This window comes from Sus scrofa, chromosome 17 (assembly GCF_054392235.1).
Source record: "Sus scrofa isolate SSC_HxYL_T2T_F1_AM1 chromosome 17, Sscrofa_HxYL_maternal_Yorkshire_Landrace_v2.0, whole genome shotgun sequence".
In the NCBI taxonomy this organism is placed as follows: Eukaryota; Metazoa; Chordata; class Mammalia; order Artiodactyla; family Suidae; genus Sus; species Sus scrofa.
Genome location: NC_139399.1, coordinates 34,862,462 through 34,883,423, shown reverse-complemented (window position 1 = coordinate 34,883,423; position 20,962 = coordinate 34,862,462). Strand labels below are relative to the sequence as shown.

Genomic DNA, 20,962 nt, shown 5'->3' with positions numbered 1-20,962 from the left:
TGGCAGTGATGTGGTGCCAGTGGGTGCCCAGTGTGGCTTCTGCTGGATCTCTTGGGACCTGGTTCAGCTGCCATGTGAATAAACCCAGGCTAGCTTGATGGAGGATGACAGAACCTGTGGCCCAGCCTACAGCCAGTCACTGGCCCAATGTCAAGCTGCCTGGCTACTGACAACTAATGGCAGACACACCAGGAAGCCCAGTCAAGCCCAGAAGAACCACCCGGTTGAGCCCTGCCCAAATTGTTGACCCAGAGAACCAAAAGGTAAGTGGTTGTCAGTTTAAGCTACTACAGTGGAGGGTCTTTTGTTACACAGCAGAAGCTAACTGATATAATACCATTCTTTTAGAGCTGAGATCATTAATGAGCCCTGAGGGTGGTTAGTCATTGTTCTTCAAACTAGGATGTTAGCAAACTCTTATAAAGTACTTTGAGAGGGAGAGTTCTGTGGTTGGTTCTGCAAACCTTGTTATTATACTTCCTATAGGGGGATTCATGGTCCAAATTAGTGCATTAACATTTTGTAAGAAATGCTGTATTTAGAAAATAATCAGATAACAACTTAACTTTTTTTCTTTTTATGGCCACACCTGAAGCATATGGAAGTTCCTGGGCCAGAGGCAGAATTGGAGCTGCAGCTGTGGCCTACACTACAGCCACTGCAACACAGGATCTGAGCTGCATCTGCAACCTACTGCTTGAGGCAATGCCAGATCCTTAACCTATTCAGCAAGGCCAGGGATCGAACTGTATCCTCACAGAGACAACATCTGGTCCTTAACCTGCTGAGCCACAACAGAAACTCCAACTTATCGTTTCTTAAACATGCGATTAAAGAATACTTGTTGTCCACATAATACCCATGACCATTTGTCTTTCTTCAGAGTCCTGAGAAAATGGTCTGGGAAATGCTGTGCAGATCACTAAAGGACCCTCGATTTCCAACCTTTAGACCCACTGAGCAGACTGAGTGATTGTAGGCAGACAGGTGTCTATGTGGAGATGGTGGCAGGATGGTCTTAACACCCCTTGGATGTCAACCCAGAGTCCCCGCATTACAGTGGGGCGGGGTCTCTGCTCTTGGCCTCCAACTGCCTGGAGGCTTCACCGCAGCTGGTGAGGCCACAAGATCTGGGATGTGGAGTAGCCTCTGGGAAAAGCTGAAACAAGACAAGTGCTCCTCCAGAAGGTGGAAGAGCTGTCTAGCTGTCACCGCCAGAATTCTATATTTACCAAAAACTGGCACTTTGTAAATACCAAGCTGTGCTATTTATGTAGCTGCTTCTCATCAATGTATGTGGGAATTGGGTAAGGACCACAAGTGCTATTCCAAGGCTTCTGGAATCTCAGACAAATGAGGGTCACAGACAGAGCTGGATGAGCCCTACCAACCCAGTGCCCTGGGCTCCTGCTCCTGCACGTGGCCCAGCCACTCAGGTAAGAGCAAAGGGCCAGGCAGGGCCTTGGCCTAAGGCGTGACCCAGGTTGGGCCTGGTGGCCTCTCTGCTGGGGGTATGGATGGGGGAGTATGTAGGTAGACCCCAGGGACTCCAGGGTCTGGATTTGGAGGGATGAAGTCTGTCCAAGAATGACCAGCCCACCTTGGTGCTGGACTTGAGGCTGGCTGACACTGCTCCGACAGTGTCACAGGGCCACAGTCCCTACATCCCACCCCCAAGAACCTCCTGGGTCCTCAGGCAGCTTACAGGAACTTGGAAGCTTCAAGAGCCATGCCTGGAATAAAGGCTTTGAAAACTGCTCAGACAATGTGCCCACTGACTGAGCCTGGCATCCCTTCTGAAACCAAGCAGGGTCCTGCAGGCTCCTGGGCACATAAGGCTTTCTGTGATCCCCTATATCTTTCTTTCTTTCTTCTACCATCCTTTCTCTCTCTCTCTTTCTTTCTCTTCCTTCCTTCCTTTTGTCTTTTTAGGACCACACCCACAGCATATGGAAGTTCCCAGGCTAGGGGTCGAATTGGAGCTGCAGCTGCTGGCCTGCACCACAGCCACAGCAATGTGGGATCCGAGCCACATCTGCAACCTACCTCACAGCTCATGGCAACACCAGCTCCTTAACCCACTGAGCAAGGCCAGGGATCGAACCCACGTCCTCATGGATCCCAGCTGGTTTTGTTACCACTGAGCCATGATGGGAATTCCCTTCTCTCTCTCTTTTTCCCCTCATTTCTTGTGTTTAAAGAATAAACTTCAGCCTCCCTGACCTTCCCTGAGTTCCAAAGGGCAGGTTTAAACAGTTTCTAATCAAGGAAGGGAGGGGATGCAGAGACCAGGGAGGACCAGTCAGGGACAATGGTGCAGCCTTGGGGCAGGGTCCTGGGTCCCCCTCAAAAAATACAGATAATATCTTTGAGTTCTTCTGCAGAACTAAAACCCCCAACAAATGGAAGATGTTAAAGAAGCATTCTTTATTCCAGAAAGAAGACCACCAGACCACTGAAGACCAGCTTTGAAAACAATGCAAGCTTGCCTCAACCCAGATCCTTATCAATGGCCCTATTTTTCTCTCCCAAAACTATTAAACCACCTCCTCATCTCTCCTAAGGGGGGCACAGTCTTTAAGGCATTAGCCTGCTGTGACCCTCCTCTGCCTGGCAAAGCCATGAAACTATTTTTTTTTCCTCCTTCCCCCAAAACTCTATCTCCGTGTTGTTTCTATTCAGTACTGGTGAGTACAGGCCGAGTTCCGGCAACACTTCCAAAGTTGTCAGGGTCATTGCCATGGAAGGGGCCTCCCTCCCCGCTGTCCCAACTCCATCTCCCTACGCCTGGGTCAAACCCTGGCTGGCACACCTAAGATCTGGGCCCTGGGCAAGCTGCGTGACTTCTCTGCGCCTAGTTTCCTCACCTGTGAAATGAGGAAAAAATACCCGCGTCCGAGGTATTATGTCACTGACCCTCCCAGAGCCTTAACCATCCATCTGCAACATGGGAATGAGAACAGCTCAGGGCAGGACAGGCTAAGATCTGTGCCAGCACTCCCACAGTGCCTCACCTTCTGATACTGTGCGATGTTTCCCAGTCTGTGCTGCAGGAGATGTCAGGCCTCCAGGGGCCTCCAAAGGCCCAGGTCTCCACCCTGTACCTTTGATCCCTTGAACTGTTTACTCTGCCCAACCTCAGTTTACTCCTTTATAAAATGGGAGGATTAAGGGAGATAGTGGGAGGGAGACATGGGCACGCTCCTTGCCATGCAGCAGAGCCCCAGCCAATGCCAGTCCTGCCCCTCGTTCCTTGCTGGCCTGGGAGCAGGGTAGCTGGATGCTGCATTTGAGCATCGTATGGTTACAAGTGCCCTGGTGCTCCCTCTCCCTCTCCCCTGTAAGCGTTTTCATGGGAGGGAAGAAATTCCTATTTGGTTGACTGCCTTTCTCAGCTTCTGGGAAATTCTCTGATGCACCTGGACCACTGCCGGGTCCACTGGTGGCTGAAAAATGAAGTGGGAGCATTGAAGCCGAGCAGGGTCCTGTGGGGTTCCTGGGCACAAAAGCCTTTGTGTCTTTCATTTCTTGTTTTTAGGGATGGGCTTCAGCTTCCATGACCTTCCCTGAGTTCCAAAGGGCAGGTTCAAACAGTTGCTAACTGGGGAAGGGAGTGAATGCTGAAACAAGGGAGGGGCAGTTGAGAAAACAGAGTGCAGGAAGTTCTTGCTGTGGCTAGGCAGTAAGGAGGCTGACTAGTACTCATGAGGATGCAGGTTCGATCCCTGGCATCGCTCAGTGGGTTAAAGGATCCAGCATTGACGTGAGCTGTGGTGTAGGTCGCAGGCGCGACTCGGATCTGGCATTGCTGTGGCTGTGGCATAAATTGGCAGCTGTAGCTCTGATTCAACCCCTAGCCTGGGAACTTCCACATGCCACAGGTGCAGCCCTAAAAAGCAAAAAAAAAAAAAGCCTTGGGGCAGGGTCCTGGTTCCCTCTCAAAGGATATACATGACAATATCTTTGAGCTCTTCAGCAGAACAAACATCCCCAACGAATGGAAGATGTTAACTACCTGATGAAGCATTCTTCATTCCAGAAAGAAGGAGGACCACCAGAACCAGTCCCGGGGCCACTAAACACCAGCTTTGAAGAAGGCGAGCTTGCACCTACCCTGGTCCTTATCTGCAGCCCTATTTTCCATGTCCCCACAATATGAGCATCTCCTATTCTCTCCCAAGGGAGGGCACAGTCTTTAAGGCATTAGCCTGCTGTGGCCTCCTTTGCCTAGCAAAGTAATAAAAGCTATTTTCTTTGCCTTCACCCCAAACTCCATCTCTGTGTCTCGCTTCGGCACCCGTGGACAGAGGCTGAGTTTCGAAAACAGCACTTGTGGCCCGTGAAAAAACCTGGCAGTTAAGCTTACAGCTGAGCAATAAATGTCAGGGGACCTTCCCACCCAGCCCCCATTTTGATGCCCGAGGACTCTGGCAGGAGTGATGGGCTGCTGTGTACAGGTCACTAGTGAAAGGACTCAGAAGTTGTCTAGCATCTAGCCTCTTGCTGTTTATATTGTTGCTGAAATTTGGCCTCTGTCTGCAGGTGCCAAATTGAAATGCAGAGTCAGAGTTTTGGGTAAAGGAGAAAAAGATGGCTTTTTTGCTCTGCCAGGCAGAGGGGACCACAGCAGGCTAATGTCTTAAAGACTGTGCCCCCCTTGGAAGGGGTGAGGAGTTGGTTTTATAGTTTGGGGAATGGAATAAGGATCAGGGCCATAGATAAGGATCAGGATGGAGGCAAGCTTGACTGGTTTCTCAAAGCTGGGGTTTAGTGGCCCCAGGACTGGTTTTGGTGGTTCTCCTTCCCTGAATGAAGAAGGCTTCATCGAGTCGTTCTTCCATTTGTTGGGGGTTTTAGTTCTGCAGAGAGGCTCAAAGATATATTGTGTATATTCCTTGAGGAGGAACCAGCATCCTGCCCCAAGGCTGCTCTATTTTGTCTTGACTGCTCCTTCACGGCCCCTGCATCCCCTCCCTTCCCTCATTAGCAACTGCCATTTGGAACTCAGGAAAGGTTATGGAGGCTGAGGCTCATTCCCTAAAAGTAAGAAATGAGGACACAAAAAGGCTTGTGTGCCTAGGAGCCCCAGGGCACCAGCTCAGTTACAATATTAGGCTTTGGGGCAGTGGCTCTTGTTGCTCTACAGAGTCCAGCCCCTTACATGGAGCAGCTGGGGGTCTTTGTTCTGCCCACACTGGTCACGGGACTTGATCTAACTCCAGGGCCATGGAAATGAGCCTATTCTCTTGTGACAAGAAGGTTCAGACCCTCTGAGAGTGTCTGGCTGTACCCGAGGGTTCAAACTTCCAGCTGCCGCCTGGTGAGTTTCACTCTGGCAGCAGCCATGCTCCTGAATGTTTCCAGGAACCCCAGGCTCCTAGGAAGGGGCTGAGTCCCAGGGAACTGGGTGGTATCCTGGCTGACCAGCGACGGATGCTTGAAGTCACACAGGAGCGCTTTTGCCTTCTACTGTACAAACTGTGGCTCTTGGAGTTGGACTGGACCTTGAGAACATTTTTTCTCATTTAAAGGTGAAGAAGCCAAGATCCGAGGAGGGTGAGTGACTTATTCAAGGTCAGAGAGCTGGAGAGTAGCAGCTCTGGGACAGAATTGATAGGGATGGAGTAGGATAGTTACACAGGTGGTTGTAGAAGTCCCAACAGGGGACCACAGATAGAGAGGGAAACCTAGGGAACTTTGGGAGATCACTGTCCGTTAATAATCGCTCAAGAAAGGAGTTCCCGTCATGGCTCAGTGGTTAACAAGTCTGACTAGGAACCATGAGGTTGTGGGTTCGATCCCTGGCCTCACCCAGTGGGTTAAGGATCCCGCGTTGCGGTGAGCTGTGGTGTAGGTCGCAGAGGCAGCTCGGATGCCGAGTTGCTGTGGCTCTGGCGTAGGCCCGCAGCTACAGCTCCGATTCAACAACCTAGCCTGGGAACCTCCAAATACCAAAGGTGCGGCCCTAGGAAAAAAGACAAAAAAAAAAAAAAAAAAAAAAAGACAATAGTCACTCAAGAAAGCCCGCTTGCTTAACCAGAAATAAAAGCATGAGATAGGTCTCAGGTCATTAAGGGAGAGATAAAAATGAGGCCTGCATTCAAGTTCAGCAAGTTAATGATCCTTAGGGCCAAGGACAGGAATTTAAGGGAAGGATGACATTCCAAAGTCAGAGACCCTCATCATATGGAGACCTGAGATGATTCAACGTATTTTAGCGTATGTTACCGCCCTTCTGCTGATTTGCGTAAGCACCATGACAGTCCTAGTTTGACCTATAGGGTCCAATACTCCCTTACTGGACACGAAGGAGGAGCTAATCATGGAAGTCTATTCAAAGAAAGAGAAATGGGCAGTCTCTCCCCCTCCCCACTTCCCTTGGATTATATAAATGTAGCCCACCTAATCCTGGGACTTGCCTGCCTGCTTGCATCTCTCACAAGAGTCTTAATAAATCCATTTCTTGCCTTTGTCTTTTGCCGAATTCCTTCAGTGCCGAGACACAAAGAACCTGAGACTCAGTAAGTCCAGACACCAGGTGAGTGATTCTAATATATTTATGTATTTAAATTTTATTTTGTCATTTTGTCTTTTTTTTAAGGGTCGCACCCGCTACACATGGAGGTTCCCAGGCTAGGGGTCCAATCGGAGCTACAGCAGCCAGCCTATGCCATAGCCATAGCAACGCCAGATCTGAGCCACATCTGTGACCTACACCACAGCTCACGGCAGCATCAGATCCTTAACCCACTGAGCGAGGCCAGGGATCGAACCTGCAACCCCATGGTCCCTAGTCGGATTCGTTTCCACTGCGCCACGATGGGAACTCCCTGATTCTAATTTAAAAACTGTGGGTCCATATCCCAATCTGGGTTTAGGTTGGGTTTGAGTCCTGGCACGTGGGTTCAAGTCCCAATCTGGGTTCTGGCCAGCGTCAAATCAACAATGCTGTCAGTTTCAGAATGACCCACCACCACTGAGTTGCCATAGAAATCAACACACTTAAGACACTGACATCCTCCCCCAGCCACACTCTCTCTCTTTGGGGAACAGTACCCCAAAGACAAATGGAGAGAGACCCTCGGCCATCAGTGGAATTAAAGACATTCAGAGCAACATGGGTCTCCTGCTGATGCCGAGAGACTAGGACTTCTTTGTATCTTTTTATTAGAAATATCACAATGGGAAACAATCCAAGTCTCTGCCACATCTTAGTGCAGACAAGCCTTCTCCTCTCCTTGCCTTCCCTCCTCTCCCCTCCTTTTCCCTTCTGATGCTTCAATGGTCTCCATGGCAACACCATCACTAAATCACGTAGAGACAAATACACTCACAGAAGAGCTCTTTCCCTCCGTTCTAATAGGTTTTTTCTTTTTTAAATGAGGGCCAGCGGATTTTATAAGGGATGATGTGGTAAATCATGTCGTGAGTCACGCTGAGTTTTTCTAGGTTGAACAGATTCCTCTCTGAACAGAGTTGTATATTTACTATAGGAAAGAAGACAAGAGGGTTCACTTTTTTTTTTACCATTTTTGGTATAGAAAAGTCTTCTCCCTTTTCCAGCAAAGCATGGAGCAAAACACTCAGGCAACAGGCTCTTAGGGAGTGTTCACATGTGAGAATGGAGGCACGTGTACAAACTGCACGAGACAGCCATACGGGGGGTCAAGCCGGAATCAGGGGACGGTGCACCCTGGTACCCAAGGTGGGACAAGCCCAAAACATTTGAGGGATGGAGAGAAGGAAGGTCTGTGGGGTGGAAGTGTGGTGGGGGGCAGAATTTGGAGAGGTAGGTGGGGCCAGAACAAGTAGCCCGGTCCCCACATGTCTTTAAAGGATCGCCTGGACCACTGCATGGAATATGGACGTGAAGAAGGGATTCTGGTCCAGGCCACGGGTGATGGGGCCCTGGATAATGGCCGTGCTGGCACAGAGGGAGAGAGGAAACTGGGACAGAGACAGAGGCTGGAGGTAGAATGGCCAGGACTTGCTGATGGGTGGGGTGGGTGGGAGAGAAAGCAAGGCTGAGTCCTAAGGTTCTAGCCTGAGCACCTCAGTGGATGGTGGCAATGATTTCTGAGACCAGAAGCTAAGGGACAAGTGGGTCTGCAAGGGAGAATGGAAGGTTGCTGTCTTTTAAAAACTCTGAGCTCCATTTCAAACCACATTCTGATCCCATGACCCTCTTCAATGGAGTGCAGAGTTGCCAAGGGAGAGGTAACACACACACACACACACACACACACACACACACACACACACACACACCCTTAATTTACCCAGAAGACCACTTTAAGTAGCTGTGCCTAAATGTTAAATTTTATTTGCTCTTGTCTTTGAAAAGGGGGTTGTGACACCCATGGATAAGTACAGACCTGTGTCAGGTGCACATGAGACTGCGGATAAAATTACCCTACAGGCTATGCCCTCTGCAGAGGACAGTAATGGGTCTGCCTCAAGCCACCTCTGCAAAACAAAAAAGCAATGTAGTCAAGTGAAGTTGGGCTGGTGTCCAGGAGAGGTGGGGAGGGCCCAGCACACGCCAAAACGGCAGGTCCCATCACAGCTTCAGATGCTGAAAAGAGTTATGCTAACTGCCAGAAATCTACATTTGCCTGAATCCCTGCTGTCCATAGCACAGAGGCAAAGACAGCTTCAACAAGTTTAAGAGGGGAAAAAAAAAAAACGGACCCTCAGGCTGCTACCTTTGTACACAAAATGAGAACTGTCAGTGCGCTAATGAAATAGCTGACAAGACAGATTCCACAATTGCCCCTGGAATCGACCCCTGGGCCAGGAGTGAGGCGCCCTCAGTGTCCTGAAGCTGCAGCGTGAGGATCAGCGAAGGCCACCTTCAGACCAAATCTGCATTCTTGCTTTGTGATCTCTTGGGAGAGAGCCTTTCATCAAGAAATCTATTTGCAAACTGCTCCTAGTACTTTGGAAGGAAAGTGAAGGGAGGCTTAGGAAACAGGACTCACAAAGTGAGTGTCACAGGAGTTGCCGGCGGTGGAGGACACACGCGTTGGGTTAAGAGTTGGGTAGGTGGGCACCATCTTGGTGGGAAGGTTGATGGCTGAGAGTCTCCTCCACGCCTGGGTGCCTCTCTAAACCAACTCCTTGGTTTAGAACCAGCATTCAGTGCCCAGTGAAAGGGGTGGTACCTACTGAAAGGGCAAGTTATCTTGGGGGGCCCCTTGAGGTTCTTAAAGTGTGAGAACAAAAGAACACTAGCAATAGGAGCCATGCTGAAAAATCTTCAGGAGCCTTTGAAGAGATAAAGAAGTTCTCTGGGTCTCTCAGGGCAAGGGCTTGGGGGAGTCCTGGCCTCTGGGACAAACAGGTCTGGCTCCTTTCCCATAGTCGCTCCCTAGGCTGAATGGGCTTCAACAAATTTCCATCCTGAAGCCACTTCTGCCTGTTCCTTAACTGATAACCCACTTGGGTGGTTTTCACGTGCAGGCACTGGATTTGGCCACTGAAATAATCATGGCTCAGAGGACAACACTTCAGGGGAAGAATTTAACGTCACAGAGGAAGAGAACACTGGGATTCTCATTAGTGACATGGATGAGGTGCTACATCATGGTACAGACGTTCAGAAAGGACTGAGTCCCCATGAAATTGCGGAACAGTCATCTCTCTGCAGGGCAGGGTCTCTACCATCCCTGGATCTTTGCAAAACCCAAGCTACCCGGCAGCGCCGACAGGGTGGAGAGAGACGAGGCACGTCACTGGCATCGTCGGCACCTGTGTTTTTGCTTTAACCTATTCTCCCCTGCTTTGTTCTAGGGAGTATTTGAGTATTTCACCCAGCACACATCTCAATAAAAGTCCATCCCCAAAGGTCACCTCCTTATACTCAGGACTGATGGACACCCACCCCCCGCATCCCCCACTCCAGCCTTAAGAAGCAGCATATGACTTTCATTGCTTTGCTCTTACCCACCAGTTTAGTGGGAAGACAAGACATTCAGCAACCAAATATTCAACACACGTCCTTCGTTCACGCACTCACGCGCTACGCATCCAATGAGCCATCCCTGCATGCATTGTGGTCCCCACTCCCTAAGGCTACACTGGGAAGAGGGGGAGAGGTAAGATGCTCTGTAACAGGGCAGCCTGCATGCCAGGCCTGGGGAGACGCACAGAGAAAGTGGGAATTTAGGAGTTCCTGTTGTGGCACAGTGGAAACAAATCGGACTAGGAACCATGAGGTTGCGGGTTTGATCCTGGCCTCCATCAGTGGGTTAAGGATCCAGTATTGCTGTGAGCTGTGATGTAGGCTGCAGACACGGCTCAGATCCCGAGTCGCTGTGGTTGTGGTGTAGGCTGGTAGCTGTAGCTCCGATTAGACCTCTAGCCTGGGAACCACCATATACCGTGAGTGCGGCCCTAGAAAAGATAAAAAAGAAAGAAAGAAAGAAAGAAAGTGGGACTTTAGAGGAGGGGCAGGTCTGAGCTAGTGAAGAGTCCCACGTTTCCTTATGGGAAGTTACAGGAAGATTCAGGGAGGAGATGGCGTCAAGCTGGGGAGCCCAGAGACTGAAAGGGATGGGGGCCCAGCCAGGAACAGGGTGATGGGAGGCCCTGGCATTCATTCCTTGGAGGGGGTGGGCAAGAATCTGTTTCTTTTTTTCTTTTTTTTTTTTTTTATTGCCTTTTCTAGGGCCGCTCCCTCGGCATATGGAGGTTCCCAGGCTCGGGGTCTAATCAGAGCTGTAGCCGCCGGCCTACGCCAGGGCCACAGCAATGCAGGATCAGAGCCACATCTGTGAGCTTTACCACAGCTCACGGCAACGCCGGGTCCTTAACCCATTAAGCCAGGCCAGGGATCGAACCCGCAACCTCATCGTTCCTAGTCAGATTCGTTAACCACTGCGCCACAACGGGAACTCCCAAGAATCTGTTTCTGTTAGACTGTAATAAATGGGTGCACAGAAGAAGGGAGAAGAAGACAAATGGCTAGCACACACATGGACAGGGGGAATACTTTGAAATCAGAATAAGGACAATGATTGACACTTACCGAGCATTTTCTAGTGCCAGACTGGGAGCTAAGCGCTTGGGAGAATGGATTTTTCTGATGCTGGTGCAGAGAGCGCTCTGCAGCAGACACTATCCTTATTCTCGTGTCAGGGAAAACCAAGGAGTAACTTGCCTGGGGCACCGCACCTACAGCAGTGAGGCTGACATCTGAACTCGGCCCCTCTGACCTCAAACCATGCCCACCCAGCCAGGCTGGCCCTCTGGCAGCAGGGACATTACTGGGAGATGTCTGAGCAAAGCACAACCTGGACATTGCACATAGATGCTAATCTCGTGCTGGTGATGCTTAACTTTCACTAGAGAAGAAGAGAAGGAAGCTAGGAAAGTCCTTGTGAGGGACATGTCTGCACAAGAGACCGTAGATGGATGCAGGGAAGAACACAGAAACTGATACTCAAGGTTTTCTTGTGCCTGTTCCATGCTGGGCATTGGACCAAGCGCATGACACGCCTTGTCTGATCCTACACGGAACTCCTATGAGGTTGCCGCTAGCCTGCTCCCCATACACAGATGGGAAAACTGAGGCCCAGAGTATTAAAGGCCACACAGGCAGCATGTGGCAGCATCTAAGCTTACACTCTTGACGTTCACAGTAATCCTGAGAAAAGGTAGAACTAATAAAACTTGTCAAGTCCAGAGCTGGATGCAGCGTGGAGGGAATGTGTCCAAGCAAACAAATGCTCCAGGACCAGACCAGACCCTTGCTATTCCTGGCTCTGCAGTGGGAAAGGAAACGTGGGGGCTGAACAGAAAGAAAAGCAGTTTGGGGAGGGGAAGAGGGCGTGACCCAGCACCCCGAGGGCAGACTGGGGGTGCTGGACCGGACAGCTGCAGGCAGACATCCCCAGTTCACTCAATGAGGGATAATGTCTTTTTTCTACTCCCTTCCCCCATGTTGGCTCAGACGGGCTGCGCAAAGTTGCAGGAGAGCCTCCCAGCCTCAGGAGGCTTCCCCACCAGGTGACTCACCCAGGGGGTGCTGGCATCTGACTTTCAAACGCGCACCCCGTGCCTGGGAGGGTGGGGGCTGGGAGAGGATCTTCAGGAGGAACTTGAGGTGGGGGCACAGGAGCCAGTCAGCTCCCACCTGGGTACCTGGCTGGTACCCTGCACCTGTCCCAGCTGCCAGCCAGCATCCGCCCTCATCCCTGGCATTTTCGGTCCCTGCGCTCCAACCCCACAACGTCCATCAATGGCCGAGGAACTCGGCCCCCTCTTGCCTCGTCAGGATCATCGTCCTAGTCTCAGGCCCTCCACCACCTGTCCGTCCCACAGATCAGCTCCAGCCACCTGTCCCGGGAGAAACTGGCTGCAGCACACACCCTCCACTGCTGCCTCGCTTCTCTGCTCCCTCCCCAGGGTCGGGTCAGCCTCCAGGGCACCACCCTAGACCCTGTCTCAGGGTCAGCTTCTGGGGGCGCCCGCAAATGAGACACATGTCTGGGAGCACGTCTGGTGCAGATCTGCGAGGAGAAAATCGTTCTCACTACAGGCTGCAGATCTGGGGTGCAGAAGCTTCTGGATTTTAAGGTCAGTTTTTTGGTTAAATTTGAAACCCCTATGTGGAGTCTCCGTATTACACCAGAGGCAGTGCAGGGTGATAGAGGGAATCAAAACCACGGTCCCCGCCCCCCCATCCCAGCATCTGTTCTGCTGTCTTGAGGCTGAATAAACAGTAGCTTTCTCAAATCGAGGTTCTCCAGAGAACAGAATCGTCGTGAAACTCGACAAACAGCAAAACCCTGAGAACCAACATTTAAAATACATGGAGAGCTTTCTGATAAATTAGAGCATGCAATCGGCATTTTATCCAGATCGATTTGTCGAATATTTGCTAAAGACTAGTTCTTCCTCAGTCATATCTCACTGCATCCTTAGCTTTTTTTTTTTTTTTTTTTTTTTTTTTTTTTTTTTTTTTTTTTTTGTCCTTCTAGGGCTGCACCCTCAGCATGTGGAGGTTCCCAGGCTAGGGGTCGAATTTGAGCTGTAGCTGCTGGCCTATGCCACAGCCACAGCAATGCCAGATCCAGATCAGCAACCTACACCATAGCTCATGGCATTGCCTGATCCTTAACCCACCGACTGAGGCCAGGGATCGAACCTGAGTCCTCATGGATGCTAGTCAGATTTGTTTCCACTGAGCCACAACAAGAACTATATACTTAGCTTTTGAACTTACACTGTTCAGAGGAAAAAATACTACAGAATTGAAGTTGGTATAGAACTACCGTGCCCAAATTGTGACTGCAGGCAGTGTCATCTCAGATAAACACATACGTTTGCTCTTTATGTAAGATAACAAAGAAAAATAAAATACCTAGCATGGGGATGGGTGGACCAAGTGATAAATTAGATAAATACGATAAAGAGTAGCATACAGCAGGCTGCAGGTGTCTGGTCCCCACGGGTAAACATGTGGTATCTAAGCAATGTATGTGTTCTTTCCCATCATGGTTGGGGGCTGGCTCCTCATAAGACCAAATTCAACGCCATCTGCTCCAAAGCTCATTCCCCAAGCTTCGTTCTCTCCTGCACTCATCTCAGGACATGAACCCAAGAGATCAGCTCCTACTGCACCTGGTCTGCGTCTGCCCAGAAGGGGCTGGGCCATGGAATTCTTCATCCCCTGCAGCCGTGTGGGTTTTAGAGAAGGACTGATGCTTACTGCACAATAATAACGTAGGTGCTATCTGTTTAGTCTGTACCCCAGAAGCAGAACTGCATTCCAGGATTCCAGTGCAAGCCCTTTAACTGGGAGGGGGGAATCCTAGGAAGCACCCCATAGAAGAGCAGGGAAGAACCATGTTATCCAGCAATACGCTGCATGGGCACCTAGACCTTATTCCTGCCCTGGCAACTACGGGAGGCAGTTTCAATGAGCACATCCGAGCCACCAGGAAACATCTCCATCGACTCCTCCTTGTCCGAGGGCTACTTCTGGGGGCTGGTGATTTCCTGGCACTTCTAGGCTGTCCTGGATTCTGGCAGAATGGGCTCTGGGGACCAGAAAAAGCCCAGAGTCCCAGGAGCTGACAGCTGGGGGTCAGGCAGGTGCACACACACTGTAAATTCTTGCTGTGTACAGGTGGGGCATTTCCTATAGGGTGTAGACACTCTGCCAGGAGTCTGCAGGCCTGCCTTCATGCAGTCCTCAAAGCCACCAAAAGAAGTGGGTGCTGTATTTATCTGAGTGAAAGGTGAGGCAACGGAGGCTTGGCAAGGCAAAGCAGCTTGCTCATGACTACGCAGCGCATCAGCGGAAAAGCCAGGACTGACACTCAGGGGTTTCATTCAAAGCGCATGCGCTAAGCCATCATGCTTTCTATCCAGCTCAGGGTCCTGGGGAACCAACCCACCAGGCAGCCGTGTGCAGCCCAGGGGCCCTGATGGTTAGACCTGGGCTTTTCATGGTTGGACCTAGATCTCAGACAAGGAGGGGAGGGAGCAATTTAAGATCTATCAGGACATAATTTACTCTCTTTGTGCTAATCCTCTCCGGACACCAGTTTCAGCTTTGTGTTGACACTGACAAATTAAGGCCACGCTCAGCACTTTTCCAACAGTAAACAGGAAATTCCACAAGCCCTTCTAATCATTTTTCTCTTCCAGGGTGAAATCCCTTAACTAAACACGTCTGCCCGGCTAGGGAGCTGTTGCCAGGACCTTGCCGACTAGACCCTAGAGATCCCCTTAAGCATCACAACCCCTGCAGCAGCCCCCTCCCAGAGCCCTGGACCTGGTGGACATGGAAGCTTTAGACAGGCCTCTGGGTCACCCCCTGTTCTGGTGCTCACAGGGAAAGGGCTGTCTTCCAAAGGATCCGACTCTGGTCCTGTGGCAGGAGGTCCTTTAGAATGGCTGAAGCACAAGTGAGCTGCCCCTAGAGGGGTGCGGGGCAGGGAAAAGGTGACGACTAAAAACCTAACATTTCCCGAGTGCCAAGGAAGTGCTCCCACTTTACAGGTGTGGAAACTGAGGCCAGGAGAAGCCTTGATCCAAAGCCCCCAGCCTTGATGCAAAGCCCCCAGCACGTTGGTGATAAAGAAGCATTCTCAGTCCTGACCTGGGTGCGCTTCTTCCTCATCAAGCATCCCACCCCAGTGGCCCGGTGGAGGAGAGAAAAGTGGACAGGAGCTGGGGGCTTGGGGGAGGCCCCCCCACCTTGGGGTCCCGCCCTGGACATTATCCCACAGGGATGCTGCAGGGACTGACATCACCAGTCCCTGTGTCGGTTCCTACAGCATCTCCTTGCGTGCGGTCCTCGAGTGATGGCCCAGCATGAGACTCCTGCCTGTGCTTCCCAGTACCCCACCCTGTTGGGAGCCCAGCTCCTTTTTGTACACCTGAGTCCCTAAAATGGGACCGGGCACTGGGGTGCAGTGAAGATGGAGATGGGGAAAGGGAATGCCCTCACTGGACAGAGCCAGCCTAAGGCAGATGGCCAGGGACCTCCTGGTAGCTCATGCACCCTCTGGCTGCCCTGGGAAGCCTGAGGTGACCCTAAAAGCTCCTGGGAGGAAGCAGCCTTTCCTGCAGCACAGGGTCCAGTCCTGAGGTCCTTAGGAGGCTTCTCGGAGCATGTCTAGGTTTTAGAAGATGAGGATGAATGTGGGGACCATTCTCACTGATATGGTCCCACAGATGGGTCTGAGTCACTGGACCAGTTAGCAGCCCATCTTCCAGACTCGCTCAGCAGGGATTTGCCTTCCTAAGGGCTATGCATTCATTTCCAGGAGGGCGATGCTTTACCACATAGATGCATCCGCCTGCCCAAAGAGGAGAATTACACTAAAAATGGGAAGGGGCGGGGGAGTGGGATGGACAGGGAGTTTGGGGTTGGTGGATGCAAACTCTTACATTTAGCATGGATAAGCAAGGCGGTCCTACTGTACAGCACAGGGAACTATATCCAATCTCTTGGGACAGAACACGATGGAAGCTAGCATGAGGAAAAGAATGTATATTGGAGTTCCTGTTGTGGCTCAGCGATGAACGAACCTGACTAGCATCCATGAGGATGCAGGTTCGATCCCTGGCCTCGCATAATGGGTTAAAGATCCTGCGTTGCCGTGAGCTGTGGTGTAGGTCACAGATGCAGCTCGGATCCCGAGTTACTGTGGCTATGGTGTGGGCTGGTGGCTACAGCTCTGATTGGACCCCTAGCCTGGGAACTTCCATATGCTATGGGTGCAGCCCTAAAAAGACAAAAAGCCAAAAAAAAAAAAAAAAAGAAAGAAAGAAAGAAAGAAAGAAAGAAAGAAAGAAAGAAAGAAAGAAAGAAAGAAAGAAAGAAAGAAAGAAAGAAAGAAAAATTGTATATATATGTATGACTGGGTCACTATGCTATATAGCAGAAATTGGCACAACACTGTAAGTCAACTATACTTTAATTTTCAAAAAGAAGTCTCAAATCTTAGGAAGAATACCTTTGAAAGCTGGCAAGGTGCACCAAGGGTATTTCTGCTGTGGAGGCCGATTTATTAAAGACAGACCAGTTTCAAGAAAGAATTTCAAACACTGATTAAAGTTTCTTTTACTGGAAGGGAAAATGTGTTGGCCCAGCTCATAATCTTGAAGATTCAGCTGTCTTCATGCAGGATAATTAGCAAAACCTCACAAGGTATTTATAAATCACAAACAAAGCACAGTTCTAGAAAATTATTTTCAGGCTCGTTCCTCTCTTGGGGCAGGCAGGGGTCCATGAGAGGATACGGTGCAAATTCCCCCCCAGAGAGGGAACACGCCTTCAGTGTTCTCAACATCATAACAGACTGACTATAAAGCAAGTTTTAAGACAAGTGTGCTTTCTTGGGAATATTCATTGTTGATAAAGTTACACAGATGAGGGATTTCCACTCTAGCAAGGAACCCATATGTGAAGAACAGCCGCAAGGAAAAGGAATGTATTTTTTTTTTTTTTTTTTTTTTTTTTTTAGTACAATCTCAGGCTCCAGGGCTTCTGAAATCCACAAAGCCAGAAATTGCCAAGGGAAAACTAAACTCACAGCATTGGGAAATTTTAAGCAGAAATGGCTGCTTGATTTCTGCAAAGCTCACACAAAAGAAGGAAGTATTTGCTCAAAAGAAAAGAGAGAGGCTGGCTTTGACGTGTAAGATCCAAAGGATGGCTTGGGGGTCCTCAGACCCACCTGTGCCCACAGGTCAGTGCCTGGCTGAGGTCAAAGGCTATGGGAAAAGCCCCCCACCCGCCCAGTGAAAAGCAAATTCAGGGGCTGAGTAGAATGGCGTGTGTGAGTTTAGGTGCAATGTGAAAATTAATCAGGTTGTGGGATACGATCTGAAAGGCCAAGGCGCTCTGGTTGAAAGCTGAAATCATGCCAGTCAGTCCCCGGGGCCCCCTCTCTGGAGACAGGCTCCGGTGACAGGACACAGCTCTGGGACCCTGCTTCCGGAGGAGCCTGGATGACGAGTCCCTGCACCATCTTCTCAATGCCCACAGGGTTGTTCCTCCGGGTACCTGGGACTCTGGGACCCCTACCCAGATGGCCCTGAGGCTTCCTTGCAGTCCTGCCTGGATCTTTCTCACCTTGGCTGGGGTGCAGCCTGCTCTGGGTTGCCCTGGCCATGCCGGACCCTGATTTGCAGCCAAGAGCAGAGGGATGGGGGATGGGGGCTGCTTCCCACCACTTCCAAGCCCAAGGCTGCGGCACCTCCTGGTGCCCACCCCCCCCCCCCCCCCCGCCACCACAGACTCCTGACCTTAATTTCCACTGACTCCAGACCCCCGGCCTATTGAGTGTCTACAGCCTCCATCCAGGGTTTTCTGCCCCTGCTGGAATCCCTTTCCCTTTCTTCCTTGGAAAAAGGCCCACCCACTCAACTGCCTCCCGACACCAGATGGGCCCTTCCCGTGCTAGGGACCAAGGCTGTGCTCACACAAGGCAGGAGCCACCCAGAGGTGGCCTTCTGCAGGCTCCAGCCTGGCATGACCACACTGCAGGATCTCAGAGAGGCGTTCCAGAAAGTGGGGTGCAAGGATCTGTATGTCTCTCCTGCAGCGGTGACTTGTGCTTTATCTGTTTCCTATAGGCCACCAAAATGCCTCAGGTTAGCCTGGCAGTACTTCTTACGTCCAACCATGCAAGCAGGGGACCTTCTTCACCTGGGACTCCCCCCTCTAAAAGGAGGCCTTGGCTGCAGGCACAGGCTGTTTTGGTGGAGAAGTGTCAAGTTCAAGGTGCCTGGAATGTGATCTTGAAGGGCAGAAGACTGACCTTGACCCCTGGGCTCCCTGCCCTGTGGTTTTTACAATGCAGGCCTGGGGCGGGGGCGGGCTGCGGTATTAGACACCAGTGATGACAAAGCTTGATGCTGCAGGCTTACGTCCACTCTTGTAAGCAAGTGGGGAAAAAGCACCTTTAGGCAAAGGGGAAAATGACCCCTTTTTGTCTACTTTGCTTTCACGCCTGCGCAAAATGCACTGCCACAGAGAGCAGAGGCCTTACAGGGAAGAGCAAGGCACAGGCTCCCTCCTCTGCCTTCAGTTGGATTCAGAAAATTCCTGGGGGCTGGAGGTAGAGGTGGGAGGAAGAGTCCCAGCCTTGGTGGGTGGTGACACCGCCTTGGGAGAAGGAGCTGTGTCGTCTGGGCCAAGAATGGAAACCTCATATCACAGACGTCAAGGCTTCTGGGTGCTAAGGCTGCCGGGGGGTTCTGGATCCCATCGGTGCCTGGGTCTTCTCAGCCTTGTGACAAGGAAGGCTCCCTGGTGCCAGAGGTAGCAGCTGGCATCCACGGTGATTGCTCTGTGCGTGTGACTCTCCTGAAGGGCACAGGGGTGCTGAGTTGGCTTTTCATTTGGTGTTGTTTTTGTTGTTTTTGTTGTTGTTGTTGTTTGTCTTTTGTCTTTTTAGGGCCACACCCACGGCATATGGAGGTTCCCAGGCTAGGGTCTAATCAGAGCTACAGCTGCAGGCCTACACCACAGCCACAGCAATGTCGCATCCTTAACCCACTGAGCAAGGCTAGGAGTCAAACCTGCAACCTCATGATTCCTAGTCAGATTCATTTCCTCTGAGCCATGACGGGAACTCCTCCATTTGGTGTCTTTAGAAAATGCCTTTGCTACAAAGGGACCCCTCAGGGCTTATTTTCAAGAAGAGGGTTTGGGGGTTGGATAAACGGGAAAGACTTGAAGAGCTAACTCCTCTTACCAGGGAGTCAGGCTTAGGGCAGCTTATAGAGCCAGAGGTTAAATGTCTTGCCAGAAGCCACACACAAACAAGGACAGCAAAAATGGGACCCAACCCAAGTCTGGGGTGATGCCTGAGCCCCGGGTGTGCTTATGACCTACTCCAGTTTGGATGGAAAAGTAAGGTTTCTGTCCCCTCCCCTCGAGTCCCGGTGGGCTTGTGACCACCATGGAGTCTGGGAGAAATGACGCGTGTGACTTCTGAGGCCTGGGACGTTAAGGCGATGGGCTTCCTCCTTGTTCTCAGACACCCTCCCTCTGCCAGTCCTGGGCTGCCCCGTGGAGCCACAAGGGAGGGGCTGCACAGAGATGCTCTGGTCAAGAGTCCCAGCCGGGCAGGTCCTTTGGCTACCCCAGCCCAGACACCAAACCTGGGAGTGGACAAGCCTTCTGGGTCCTCCAGCAGAAGTGGCTCCAGCCATAGCCATCAATGTCACCATAAGCTGCTCCCTCTCGGGCCCCTGTCATACAGCACTCCCTCGGCGCCCTTTCTGAACACTCACCCCCCAGGGCCCATGAGCTTACTGGGCATGTCACTAAATGTGGAGAATGTTTTGCAGCAATAAATGACCAGAATGGAATTAGGAGCATGAATGCTACAGAGACGGGAAAACACAGTGATGCAGCTCGTTGAGAGTTTGCCCAGGATCTTTGTGGTTCTGCAGCCACGCCTTTGAGGTAGCTTCCCCCACACTTTCTCCCCAAACTCTCTGAAAGCGGACAAGGCAGATCAAAGGCCTTCGATCCACTGGGCCTGCAGGTGAAGTGCTAGGGCCATGGTGGCTATGAAGAGCCAGAACAAACTTTATTGACCACCTACTGTGTGCCAGACACCAGGCCACTGCCGTTACATGTAATCCACGAATTTTACAAATACTTTGGCCCTACTCTGTGCCAGGAACAGGTCCAGGAAGGAAGACATGCACAAAACAATGCCCCTGTTCTCTTGGGGCTGACATGTGAGGGAGGCTGACAGGCTATAAGCAAAAAATGATATAATATTATGTTGCTTAGTGCTGAGTGGTGTGGACCAAAGTAAAGCCAGGTAAGGGGAAAGACAGAGGCATTTTAGAAAGGCTGGTTGGAAAAGCACGTCCCAAGAAGGCAGCGTTTCAGCAGAAAGAGCAGGGTCAAAAGTGGGGAGCAACTCTGTCTGATCTCCAAGCCCACACTCTGGGCACAGATATCAAGGAATTAAAACATACAGATATCTTCCCGTGCATGTATCTGTGGCCTCTTAAAAAGAGTACATTTGGTTCTGGAGAGGGTGTGGAGAAAAGGGAACCCTTCTATAAAGTGGGTAGGAATGTAAATTGGTGCAACAACTACGGAGAAGAGGATAGAGGTTCCTTAAAAACTTCTAAAAATAGAGCTACCATATAGATCCAGAAATCCCACTCCTGGGCGTATATCCAGACAAAATTATAACTCAAAAAGAATACATGCACCTTTATGTTTATAGCAGCACTATTCACAATAGCCAAGACATGGAAACAACCTAAATGTCTATCAGCAGTTGAATGGATTAAGAAAGTGTGGTACATATAGACAATGGAATATTACTCAGCCATAAAAAAGAACAAAAGAATGCCATTTGCAGCAACATGGATGCAACTAGAGATTCTCATACTAAGTGAAATAAGTCAGAAAGAGAAAGACAAATACTATATGATATCACTTACATGTGGAATCTAAAACATG

General features: G+C 50.6%; 1 protein-coding gene across 7 annotated transcripts in view; it reads right to left on the bottom strand.

Annotated features, from left to right (window-relative positions):
- Positions 1-20,962, bottom strand: part of SLC24A3 (solute carrier family 24 member 3) — an 808,408-nt gene that overhangs the window by 200,686 nt on the left and 586,760 nt on the right. The window lies entirely within an intron of this gene.